Below are 13,111 nucleotides of genomic sequence, written 5' to 3'. Positions count from 1 at the left end.
CCGTTTTATTTGGCTGCAGCCAAGTTCAGAGGGCACAGCTTTTGCTGTAATCAATCAATCCCCTGAACCCCAAGTTCAGTTAGATTCAGAGTTTTATACCCAGCATGTAAGGGGAGGGGCTCAGAAGTTCACAGTCTGCAGAAGTTCACATAAAAGCAGTTTTTCTTTCACTGTTTTGGGCAGGTTAGCCCTTCAAGGACAATACCTGAGAAGGGGAGAGCTGCTTCTCCCCTCTCTTTCCTCCACCTGCCAGTTTGTACCATGAAGCCCAGTTGGTAACTTATCTTAAAAATGTAGACATCTCTGTGAACCCCCACTCAAGGCCAGAGGCCTAGTTTGTACATTTCTACAAACTACTATACTGGATACGTTTGTGAAAAACTAGTAAGGGGGTATCCAGCACCTGGAGTGCTGGTATCTTCCCCGCCAGTGGACAAGTAAAACAGGGTGACATGAAAATAGGAAGTTTATCTACATTGAACTCTTTTGCAGAGACTCTTTTGCTGACAGTCCTAAAATCAGCCATGGTGAAGATTTCTAGAGAAACCCAGTTAAGACTTTTCTGTGGAGAAAGGGGGTGCCACTTCACACTGATACACCCCACTGTGCCTATAACTGCATTAAGTCCACCCTTAGCAAGCAAGACTCTGAAAAGAAAGAAAATACGAATAAATGCTTTCCCGCCAGAACTTTCGATGCCTCAGTCCTTAATAGAGAAGGCTTATTTGCTCTTTATCCCCCTATCCTTTCTCTGGGTCTTCCAGGTTCAAAGAAGGGAGACCAGGCAACTACCCTGTTTCTTGTTCTAGATCCCTGAGTTTGTCATGGCAGCTCATGACCTTATTAACCAGTTCTTGTGTGGCTATCTTTTAGCAGCTCCTGCGTGAGTGTATCCAGAGGTTCTCTCTCTCCTGAAAAATCAGGGGAAAATATGTTCATGAATTGTTCATACTATTAGACTTTAATTACTAGACTTTTGATTGGAGGAGGGATACCAGGGGCACTCAACCACTGAGCCACATCCCCAGCCCTATTTTGTATTTTATTTAGAGACAGGGTCTCACTGAGTTGCTTAGCACCTCGCTTTTGCTGAGGCTGGCTTTGAACTCCCACTCCTCCTGCTTCAGCCTCCCAGCCTCTAGTATTACAGGCCTTTGCCACCGCACCCGGCTAGACTTTGGATTTTTAATTGCATTCTTTCTATTTTCTCGTCACCTCAACTTCTGACTATCCTTATAATATAACTTCATCTTTTGAAATTTATTTGATTGGAAGGATTAGAAAAAATAAAATTTGAATGTAAATATGAAATAATCCCTTTTGCTTGGACAATCTTCTTTCCTCTCCACAATTAATAAATTTAAATTTTCTGTTAAATACAACAAGTTAATGGTTGGACAGCACAGATGGCAGCCCTGACTTAAAGATGAGGATTCGTGTATTAGCTACCATTTGCTGCATAACAAAGCACTACAAAGAATTAGGAATGCCCTTCTCCACCTCTTTCCATTTGGGGATTTCCTCTATGTTCTCTGGCTCCCAAGAACTCCTGTTCCAAGTTCCTCAGTTCAGAGGGACAGATTTTCTCCTCAGGTCTTAGATGTCTGTGTCATTGTACTACAGCAGTGCAGCTTCAAGACTGGGCTGGCCTCATCAATAGCAGCAGGAAAACCATCAGAAATTTCCACCACTTTCTCTAGCTTGCAGCAGGCTTTCCTCCTGATCCTGTAGCTAATATGGTCAGGCTTCTCTGACTTTTTTCTAATAGTGTGTGTTTGATAGTTCCCATTTCAATCTGTCCTCAGATCAAAGCCAGAAGGTAGTGGAGAAAAAAAAAAAAAAAAAAGAGGAATCTCACTACCCCTATATTGGTTTTTCGTGAAAGTTTTGAGTTCCCCAATTCATCAGCTATTAGTTACTTTCAGACTCCTTGGGTAGTTGCTTTTATATTTTGTCCAGAGGTTTTAGAGGTAATTAGTGGGACATGGGCTACCATGAAATTACTCTATTTTGGCTGGAAATGGAACTTATCAATCTGGTTGATGAAAAAAAGTTTTGATTTACATTTCTCCTATTAGGAATGAAGTTGAAAGTATCTTCTCATGTCAAAGAGACATTAGTATTTCGTTTTCTGTAAATTATCCATTTTTATATTGTGCTTAATTTTCTCCTGAATATAGATATTATACACTACGAAAAGTAGTCCTTTTTCTTCTATGTGAATATTGGAACTTTTTCTCAGTTTGTCATGTCTCTTGACTTCTCCTAAGCTGTTTTGCTTTGGTTTTGGTTTTCTTGGCTATGCAAACATTTTCCATTTCTAACTAGTTGATCTTACCAAGCTTCTCTTTTACCACTTACTACTTCTTGTTTATGTCATACTTAGAAAGGCCTTTCTCTCTCTTAGATTGCTTTGAAAACCCTCCCATGGGCTGAACATGGTGATGCACACCTGTAATCCCAGAAGCTCAGGAAGCTGAGACAAGAGGATCCCAAGTTCAAAGCCAACCTCAGCAAAAGCAAGGCACTAAGCAACTCATTGAGACCCTGCCTCTAAATAAAATACAAAATAGGGCTGGGGATGTGGTTCAGTAGCCGAGTACCCCCGAGTTCAATCCCCAGTACCAAAATCATCATCATCATCATCATCATCATCATCATCATCATCATCATCCTGCCATAATTTCTTTTGTATGTCTCATGGTTTTACTTTTTTTCTTTTAAGATTTGTCCCATCAGGAATTTCTTTTGATTAAGAGATAAGTGGGTGAATCAAACATTATATCAAGATATGTTTATCTGCCCAACCCATCTTTCTCATACTAATTTTAAAGGTCACCATTATCATATATAAAACTTCTTTCTGTATTTATGAACTTTCTCTTCTAGAACTGTATTAATCTTTTGGTTTATCTGTGTACCAGAATCATAAAGTTTTAATTTCCGAAGCTCTATATCATTTTCTTTCTTTAAATCATCTAGTACGTCAGAAAAGTCCAAGCCATTCCAGCGGTTCTCATATCCCTCATCCCCATCCTAACCACATATTGCAGAAACCACTGAAGACTCCCCTTCAGTAATCTATTTATCTTAAATGCCACAGATGATAATTTATGTAACTTTATATATCCAGACTCACAGTATTCTACTGGTGGCAAGGCCACAACTGTCCCCATCCTTTGCCAGTTCATACTCAATGCCAGACTCCCAGCTTGAGAGTCTGATTCCTATAATCACTTCCAATACCAAACATGTGAGTTAAATTTCAGTGCAGAAAACAGAAATCAGTGTGTGCATTTTACACAGTAATAGATTTCATAAAGAGCATTAAGTTCTTAATGAATTTTTGGAAGGCTTGGAAAAGCAGCTTGAGACTGGATGGCTTGGCATGAACCACACTGCTAGGCTGGTCTGCTGCAGGAGCTGCTTCTGCAGACCCAGTTATTCCATACCTCAGTTTATTCCCAAAGGATTTAAGATCAGCAACATACTATAGTGACATGGCCACATCAATGTTTATAGCAGCTCAATTCACAATACTCAAGCTATGGAACAAAACTAGATGCCCTTCAACTAATGAATGTTTTTTTTTTTAAATATGGTATATAAACACAATTAAGAAGAATGAAATTATGGCATTTGCAGGTAAAAGGATGGAACTGGAGACTATCATGCAAAGTGAAATAAGCGAATCCCAAAAAACCAAAGGCCAAATGTTCTCTCTGATATGCAGATGCTGACTCACAATGGGGGCGGAGAGATGGGAAAGACAGTAGAATGAATGGGACATAACTTTCCTATGTTTATGTATACATGAATACATGACCAGTGTAACTCGACATCATGTACAACCACAAAAATGGGAAGTTGTACTCCATGCATGTATATGTCAAAATACATTCTACTGTCATGTATAGCTAAAAAGAACAAATTTTTTAAAAGAAACTGCTACGACCACTACTGCTTCCTGACACCTGGGAAGCTTAGGACTGGGGCTGTCACAGCAAAGAAACCACCACCTTCCTCTTCTGAGGAAGAGCCAGGAGACACAGGAGGGGTTTTCTAATCTCTACCTACCCAATCTCACATAAATGGTTTGAACTGGAGAACCCCTTAATGTTTTTGACTTCCAAGGCTTATACCTAACATATTATCACATAAATCTTGCTCACTTCTTATATGATTTATTCCTAGACAGTTTATCTTTCTCATTGCTAGTATAAATGACATTGTTTCTCCCATTATGTTTTCTAACTCGTTGTTGCCTATATATGTATGAACAGTAATTTATGCATTCTAATTTTATGCTCAGAAAAAAAATCTTATAGTTTATAGTAGTTGATTCCCTTGAAATTTCTAATTTTATAGGCATACAATCTGAATATAATTACCATTTTCCATTTTTCCTTCTTATCTTGTTTCTGACATTAAGGAAATGCTTCTGACATTTACTCAGTAAGTGGGAGGTTGACTTTGGGTTTGAGACAAACATTTTATCATTAAGTAAGAATCTACCAATTCTTTTTTTACAGAAAGTTTTTTATTTATCAAGAATGAATGCGGGGCTGGGGTTGTGGCTCAGTGGTAGAGCACTTGCCTAGCATGCGCGAGGCACTAGGTTCGATCCTCAGCACCACATAAATGTGAAATAAAGATACTGTGTCCACCTAAAACTAAGAAATAAAATAAATATTAAAAAAAGAATGAATGCTGCATTTTATCACGTGACTCTCCGTTGTCTATGGAGGATTTCACTATTCTTAGTGATAGTAAATTGTGTTCATAGGTTTCCTTATTTAGCCATTTAGACTTTAGTGTGAGAGAAATGAGTAGTCATTGGGAATTTTGAACAGATGACTGACATTATCAGATTTACATCTTTTTTTTTTTTTGTACCAGGGATTGAACCCAGGAGCGCTTAATCACTGAGCCACATCCTCAGCCCTTTTTTATAGTTTATTTAGAGACAAGGGCCTTGCTAAGTTGCTGAGGCTGCCTTTGAACTCCCAATCTTCCTGCCTCAGCCTCCTGAGTCACTGGAATAACAGGCATGCACCACCAGCACCTGGCCAGACTTACATCTTAACAGGATCACTCAGACTTCTGTGTGGAGAATATACAGCAGAGACACAAGATGGAAACTGGCTATTGCAATAACTGAGGCCAATGACAGAAGTGAGCAGAAGTGACTGGATTTTAGAAATATTTTGAAGGTAGAGTACTCAGGAATCCATGCTATGTTAGATGTAAAGTGTGGGACAGAGAGGAGTCAAGTGAGGGCGGAGGCAGGGAAAACTGGGATGAGCAGTCTTGAGAGAAGTCAGGAGTCTGGATGCTCTTGAGTTTGAGATGCCCTTGGGAAATCTGAATCAGTATATAGGCCTCCTATTTTCAGGAGAGAGGTTGAATATAGAGATACGATTTATAAATTATTAGCACAAAGATGATATTGAAGCTGTTAGACAATGAAGTCAGCAGGGTTGTGAGTACAAATGGAGGAGAAAAGAGGACCATTGGGCCCGTGAGCCTTATCTCCAATAGGAAAAACCTGGGAGAAAAGGAAATAACAAAGGAGCTTGAGAAGGATCTGACAATGACCAGGGAGGCACAGCCAGAGAATGTGGGGAGAGAGTGTTTTCAAAGCAAGAAGGAGCATGTGTGAAGGAGGGGCAATGCCACCTGTTGATGCTAGGTCATGTAAGGTGAGGATTGAGAGTATAAAATAATGACAGTTCTAGGATGAACATGTTTGTTCTCTCAATTATTGTAAGTGTGCTAAAGTCTCTTGTGAATAAACAAAGATGCCCAGATTAGACAAATCAAAACTCAGCTCTAAGAACACATCTAAAGCAAATTAATTCCAAAGGTTTTAAAGTAAAAAGGGTTAGACAAAGAGGTATGACATACCAGGCAAATTTGAGCCCAAAGAAGACCAAAGCATGACCTTAATGAAGTTGAAATTAGAACAAAAAAATAATGAAGCAATAGAAAGCAGGGGTTTTAAGAAAGCTAAGATGTTGGGCTGGGGCTATAGCTCAGTGGTAGAGTGCTTGCCTCTCATGCATGAGGCACTGGGTTCAATCCTCAGCACCACATTAAAAAACAAATAAAGACAATTGTTACTTTGTATACGACCAGAGCTATGAAAAATTATGCTGCATATATGTAATATGAATTTTAATGTCATATATAACAAATTAGAATAAAAAATTTTAAAAAGATAACTATGTCCATCTACAACTAAAAAAAAATTTTTTTTAAAGAAAGCTAAAATGTTGAATTCGTGATGAGATAACAACCGTGTGCACATATATATACCAAATAACATAGTCACCCCTCTAGGGCAGTAGGAATAGTTTGCACCAGGCTGTTCCTTCTGCCTGGAACACAGCTTAGACAACTCTTACCATTTTTCTCTAAGACACTGTTCAACATGTCACTTTCTCAATGAGTCCCACTGTGACCTCCCTATTTAAAACCATAACCTACTCTCTCTAATCTTTTTAAACTCTATTTGGAATACTGTTTTCATCCCTGCTCTCCAGAGTTCTTACTGAGTTTTCTTTAGAGTCTGTTCTTTCACAGTTTGCTTTCAGTTCTTCCTTCATTTCTTTGATGCCTTTTTCCCCCTATTTTACTTCTTTGAAGTGCAACTAGCTCTTGTTTGATCTCTTATTGTCTTGCTTTCTCTTGTGTGAGCTACTTGCAAGAGGTGTATGTCGGTAGGGTCACAATTGAGGTCTTATAAGTCACAATTTAATGGCTGAAATATTTTAGCCTGTACCATCCTAAGCCAAACTCTAATCAGCTGGAGATCTACTCACTATACAGTCTTCTCTCCCTACACATGGGAAGACTGCTTTCTGCAAATATATAGCTTGTCTTTGCCTTTATTCACCCCAACACCCTTTGCTTCTACCCTGTTTCTTCATGCTGACCCTCTGGATAGGATTTGGCTTTGTGCACCCTCTCCTCCAAGACCTTTAACTGAGATCTGCAGCTTTATCTGAGATCTGCAAACATGAGTGTGCTTTCTATACTTCTGCCAGCATTCCTACTGACCCTCACTGCCCTGGATTCCACTCACATGTGTTTTGTGTGGTTTTGAGTTTCATATGTCTTCTTGTTTAGTCAAATGTAGGATTTGCATTTCTGTTTCTAAATGTCCTTATTTCTTCTGGATGGTTTCCAAGAGAAATAAGAAATGCTGTAGGGCACAGTGGCACATGCCTGTAATCCCAGCAACTCACGAGGCTAAGGCAGGAAGATCGAGAGTCCAAAGCCAGCCTCAACAATTTAAAGAGGCTCTAAGCAACTTAGCAAGACCTTGTCTCTAAATAAAATACAAAACCAGCTGGGGATGTGGCTCAGCACCAAGGTACGAAACAGAGAGAGAGAGAGAGAGAGGCTTATATTATCCACCCTTCTCAAACCAGAGTTGCCAATTGATTTTCTATAAATTGGGGTTTACTTTTAGCAAAAGCTGAGGCAGAAGATCCCTTTATTAAAAAGTCTTCAGGATGGGCATAAATGTAGTGATGCAATTTTTTTCTAACACTTGTTTTAAAATAGTTTAAAATATTCTAAGAAAGACTCACTAGATAACCTCTAGGTCCCCTTCAGTGTGGAAATTCCATAAGTCTATATGACAATTCCAATTTACTTCAATTAATGTAGAAAACTCATTGTTTCCTGAGGTAAAAGAAAATGCCTATTAAAAAAGTAAGTTATAGGGCTGTAGCCCAGTGGTAGAGCACTTACCTCACATGCGTGAGGCCCTGAGTTTGATCCTCAGCACCATAAATAAATAAATAAATAAATAAATAAATAAATAAATAAATAAATAAAGTCCATCTACAACTAAAAAAATATTTTTAAGAAAGTAAATTTTACAATCAAATCTGTCTCCTTCAGAATATAATATGAATTTTAATGCTTCAAAAACACATTTTGAATTGAATTGACTATGTGGATTATTCTGTTTGCCATATTCACTGTCCATCTTTGTCTGTTCTCCTGTGTCCCAGGAGGTGGTCATCTGTAGACTGCATCAGTGGCCTTCCTTGTCCTCTGACCTCTGACTGGGCTCAGTTCATGGAGGCATTGGCAGGAGACTGGAGGAAGGAGAGTGAGGTAAGAATATTTGTTCCTTGGCTCTCTCTGTGCTGAGTCACAAGGAGTTGGCTGTGTCTGTGGGTGGAAGGCCACAGCTGCAGTCGGGCAGCCCTCTCCATATAGTTCAGTAACTGCTTCCTCTCTGTGCCCTTCAGACCTGGAATGATTATGACTCCCAACCATTCATTAGCAGCATTTGGCATGCTGTACCACCCTGTGTGGTTTCCCTAAACATTGCCCACATCATTGTGGATCATCTCTTTTTGAAACTGCTCAAATTAACAAATTTGCTTGTGCCATCTGTTTCTTGCCAGGACTGTGACTTATGGATTGGACACGTTTTGCTGCCCTAAATATTCTCTAGCATCTCCAAGCAGCACTGCAGTTTTTGTACTAGGTTCAACTACAATCCTGAACTCTTCCCAACACGACTCCGATTTTAATGGAGGCAATTCACCATTTGACTTTTCATGTTTGGACAGCCTTTGGGCAGGCATCTATGACATAGTGAAAATGGTGTCAATATAAGAATTTGGTTTCTAGAAGGTGACAGACAAAATTGTATGTAAAGAGCTGTGGTGATAAAGACAGTTAATATTCTGATTATGTAAATTTGCATTGAAAATGTAACATTTGGCAGCAAACTTTAAATCAAGTCAGTTATAGTCATATATTTCACATCATGTTTAAAATGTCTCAACATATCAAGTAGAAATAAACAGGAAAAAATGACCTTTAGATTTTTGTTGCAATATTTTTTTTTCTGTTTTCCATTTTGATATCTAGAAATGAAAAACAGAAATCTATTTTCATATATTAGAAGACCAATCTCATCCTCCTGGAAGGAAATAATGTAAGCTGCTTCTATCTTCCCTGCTGTGTTGAATACAAACACCTATGTATTGGGGTAAATGAAATATTACATAGGTATTTTGAATATCCTAGAAAATATGTTATTTTATTTCTACTGCTTTTACTGAAAACCCATAACATAGAATAATGATCATTTAACATCTGCCAAATAACCAAGGACATAATTTGGTTCATGGTGCTATCTCAATTTCTTGTCTTAGCAGGAACAGGCTAAATGGCTCATGGGTCTTTTCCGAGTCTTCTGTGTAGCCAATTCATTCCTGGAATAAAGTCATTGAAGTAATAGAATTTCTCTATGAAATTGCTCACCTGAGGAGAAATGCACATTCAAAATATTGGATTTTGATTAAGATGGGTATCTTAACTATCAAAATCTGCATCATTAAGAACTACAAAGGGTTTGAAATTTCACCCTCCTCCAGAGGAGTTAACAAGTTAACCTGTCTCAACTTCATGAATGTTGACAAACGATATGATACTCCTGGGTCCGAAACAAAGAACATAAATCACTCATTTGACAGCAGCTAGCATGGGTTTGGGGATTGTGTCAGTTCCTTGAACCCCTAAATCCCATGGGGGCAATGTGCAGCAGCCAGGCTATTTCTGACATCATAACTGAGAAACTGAATTTAGATAACCCTGGTTTCTTAAAAGCAAACCTGCTTGTCCAAAGGGAAGTATTATCTTTATCATCTAGAACAGCAAACAAATCTGTCCTCTGCTTCCTGGGGAGAAATCTTGTCTATTTTCAAGGTTGTTTGCTACATAAACACCCTTCAGAAGGTAGATTAGAATAAAGGACATCACCACCTTACCCAGAAGAGGTGTAGAGATGCAAAGGAGTCAAGTGGAATTATCTCCTAACAATGAAGAATAACCTTGTCACCAGCAGACTCACAAGTTTTCCCAGCAGAAAGACATTCTACAGTCTGTATAGCTAGCTGACCTTCAAGTTACATAGATTGTAAGAGGACAGAGGTGACTGAATGTCCTCTTTACAAGTATTTTTTTTTTGTTTTTGAATTTTTTTAAAAAAATGATTTATTTACTCTAATTTGTTATACATGACATCAGAATGCATTTCAATCCATAGTACACATATACAGCACAATCTGTCAGGTCTCTGGTTGTTCACAAAGTAGAGTCACATTATTTGTGTCTTCATACATGTACTTAGGGTAATGATGTCCACCTCATTCCATCATCTTTCCTACCCCCATGTTCCCTCCCTTCCCCTTCCTCCCCTTTGCCCTATCTAAAGTTCCTCCATTCCTCCCACATTCCCTCCCCACCCCCATCCACATATCAGAGAAAACATTTGGCCTTTGGTTTTTCGGGATTGGCTTACTTCACTTATCATAATATTCTCCAACTCCATTCATTTACCTGCAAATGCCGTGATTTTATTCTCTTTTAATGCTGAATAATATTCCATTGTGTATATATGCCACAGTTTCTTCATCTATCCATCTAATAAAGGGCATCTAGGTTAGTTCCACAATTTAGCTATTGTGAATTGTGCTGCTATAAACATTAATTTGGCTGTGTCATTGTAGTATGCTCTTTTTAAGTCCTTACTTCTTAAGTCTTTTAAGTCTTTATGTCTTTTTTAAAAATTTTTAGTTGATTTATTTTTTAGTTGTTGATAGACCTTTATTTATATGTGGTACTTAGAATCGAACTCAGTGCCTCACACATGCCAGGCAAGTGCACTACTGCTGAGCCCCAGCTCCAGCCCCAGGCTTTTTGTCTTTTAATTGAAAAAAAAAAAACTTAAGATGCGTAACATAGGCACTTGGTATAAAAATCTGCAAAAGAGTAGGTCTTGAGGGCTGGGGCTGTAGCTCAGTGGCAGAGCACTTGCCTGGCATGCATGAGGCATGGGGTTCAATCCTCAGCACCACCATAAAAAAATAAAATAAACAAATAAAATAAAAGCATTGGGTCCATCTACAACTACAAAAAAATTAAAAAAAAAGAGTAGGTTATGAAAATCAGGTCTCTCTCCCTGTTCCCAAACCATTCTTTCTTTTTCTTCCTAGAGGAAATCAGTTTATTTTGATATACATACATACATACACACACACACACACACACACACACACACACATGCATATATATATCTAGATATATATAGATAGATATATATAGATAGATATATATATATACACACACACACACACACAAACATGTTCACACACACACATATATATCATACAAATGCTCATGTATGTCTGGTGTGTGCATGTTTATTCCTATCTTCCCTCCACTTGGAGTTCTTGTCTACTTTTCCACATGTCCCCACCTACCAAGAACAATCAAAATTAAGACATGAAAAATCTAAAACCGAAAACATTTCAATTTCATCCAGCTTTCAAAATTCCTGCATTCTTTTATTCATTCATTCCCACACTGATGACCATTTTAGAAGACTCAAGAAAATGTGTATCATGATCCTTGCTCTCACTGTGTTCACACACATATAAAAGTAAAGCATCTACACACATGGTTATGAGATAAAGAACCACTAGAATAGGAAAAATGAATGTACTCTAAGGGGATTAGAAGAGGGATGGATTACTTGGAGCTAGAGTGTCTCATAGCAGTTGGATGGCAGACGTGATATCTGTATTGGACTGTTAAAAGGAGAAGATATGGGTGAGACCTGAAAATTGAGAGCTGCTTCACACCCCAAGGTATTATTGAATTTGGTTCTGTGGCTGCACCATGCCACAAAAGAAATATATTGAATTATACCTAAATGTTAAGGATACTGTTTGGATTACCATAAGAAAAGGAGAAGGGAAGTGGAGAGGCTCTTGAAAATTCAAAAAAAAAAAAAAAAAAGAACTGATCTGAAGGCTAAGCTAAATAGTGCCGTACTCAGAAAATACAAATTAAAAAGCTATCAAAATGCATGAATAGAGAAACATCAAACAATAATGAAATGTCTCCAAGGGAGCAGCACCTTCCTATCTGCTGGATGGAGCAGGACAGGCCTGAGCTTAAGGACTTTCCAAATTATGGGATAAGAAACAAAAAGAGAGGGGTTGGGGGTGTAGCTCAGCGGTAGAGCACTTGCCTAACACATGTGAGGCACTGGTTTCAACCTTTAGCACCACATAAAAATGAATAAATATTCACAGAAATAGAAAAACGCAGTCATGAAATTCATTTGGAAAAACAAGAGGCCCAGAATAGCCAAAGCAATCCTTAGCAAGAAATGTAACAGAGATATACCCACATAAATACAGTTATCTCAGACTAGACAAAGATGCCATAAACATACATTGGAGAAAAGAGACCCTCTTCAACAAATGGTGCTGGGAAAACTGAAAATCCATATGTTGCAAAATGAAATAGAACCTTATCTCTCACCCTGCACAAAACTCAAGTCAAAGTGGACCAACAACCTAGAGAACCTGTACCTACTAGAAGAAAAAGGAAGTCCCAATCTCTATCGTGTCAGCTTAGGAACAGAATTTCTCAACAAAACTCCTAACGTGCAAAAAGTAAAATCAAGAATAAATAAAAGGGATGGTATCACACTGAAAAGCTTCTTCATAGCAAAGGAAACAATCAAGAATGTGAAGAGAGAGCCTACAAATAGGAGAAAATCTTTGCCATAGAGCATTAATCTCCAGAATATACAAAGAACTCAAAAAACTTAACACCAAAACAAAATAAAACAAACAACAACAACAAACAAATAACCCAAACAATAAATGGGCAAAGGAACTGAACTGACACTTTACAGAATAAGAAATGTGAATGGTCAACAAATATATGAAAAATGTTCACCGTCTCTAGCAATTAGAGAAATGCAAATTAAAACTACACTGATATTCCATTTCACTCCAGTCAGAATGGCAATTATAAAGAACACAAGTAACAATAAATATTGGCAAGGATGTGGGGGAAAGGGTACACTAATACATTGCTGGTGCAACCACTATGGAAAGCAGTATGGAGATTCCTCAGAAAACTTGGAATGGAACCACCATTTGACCCAGTTATCCCACTGTTTATAAACAAAAAATCAGCATAAGTCAGCAAACTACAGTGATGCGGACACATTTATGTTTATGGCAGCTCAATTCACAATAGTCAAGTTATGGAACCA

The sequence above is a fragment of the Spermophilus citellus genome (assembly GCF_964194105.1).
Source record: "Spermophilus citellus genome assembly, chromosome: 3".
Classification (NCBI taxonomy): domain Eukaryota; kingdom Metazoa; phylum Chordata; class Mammalia; order Rodentia; family Sciuridae; genus Spermophilus; species Spermophilus citellus.
Note: the sequence above shows the minus strand (reverse complement) of the source record.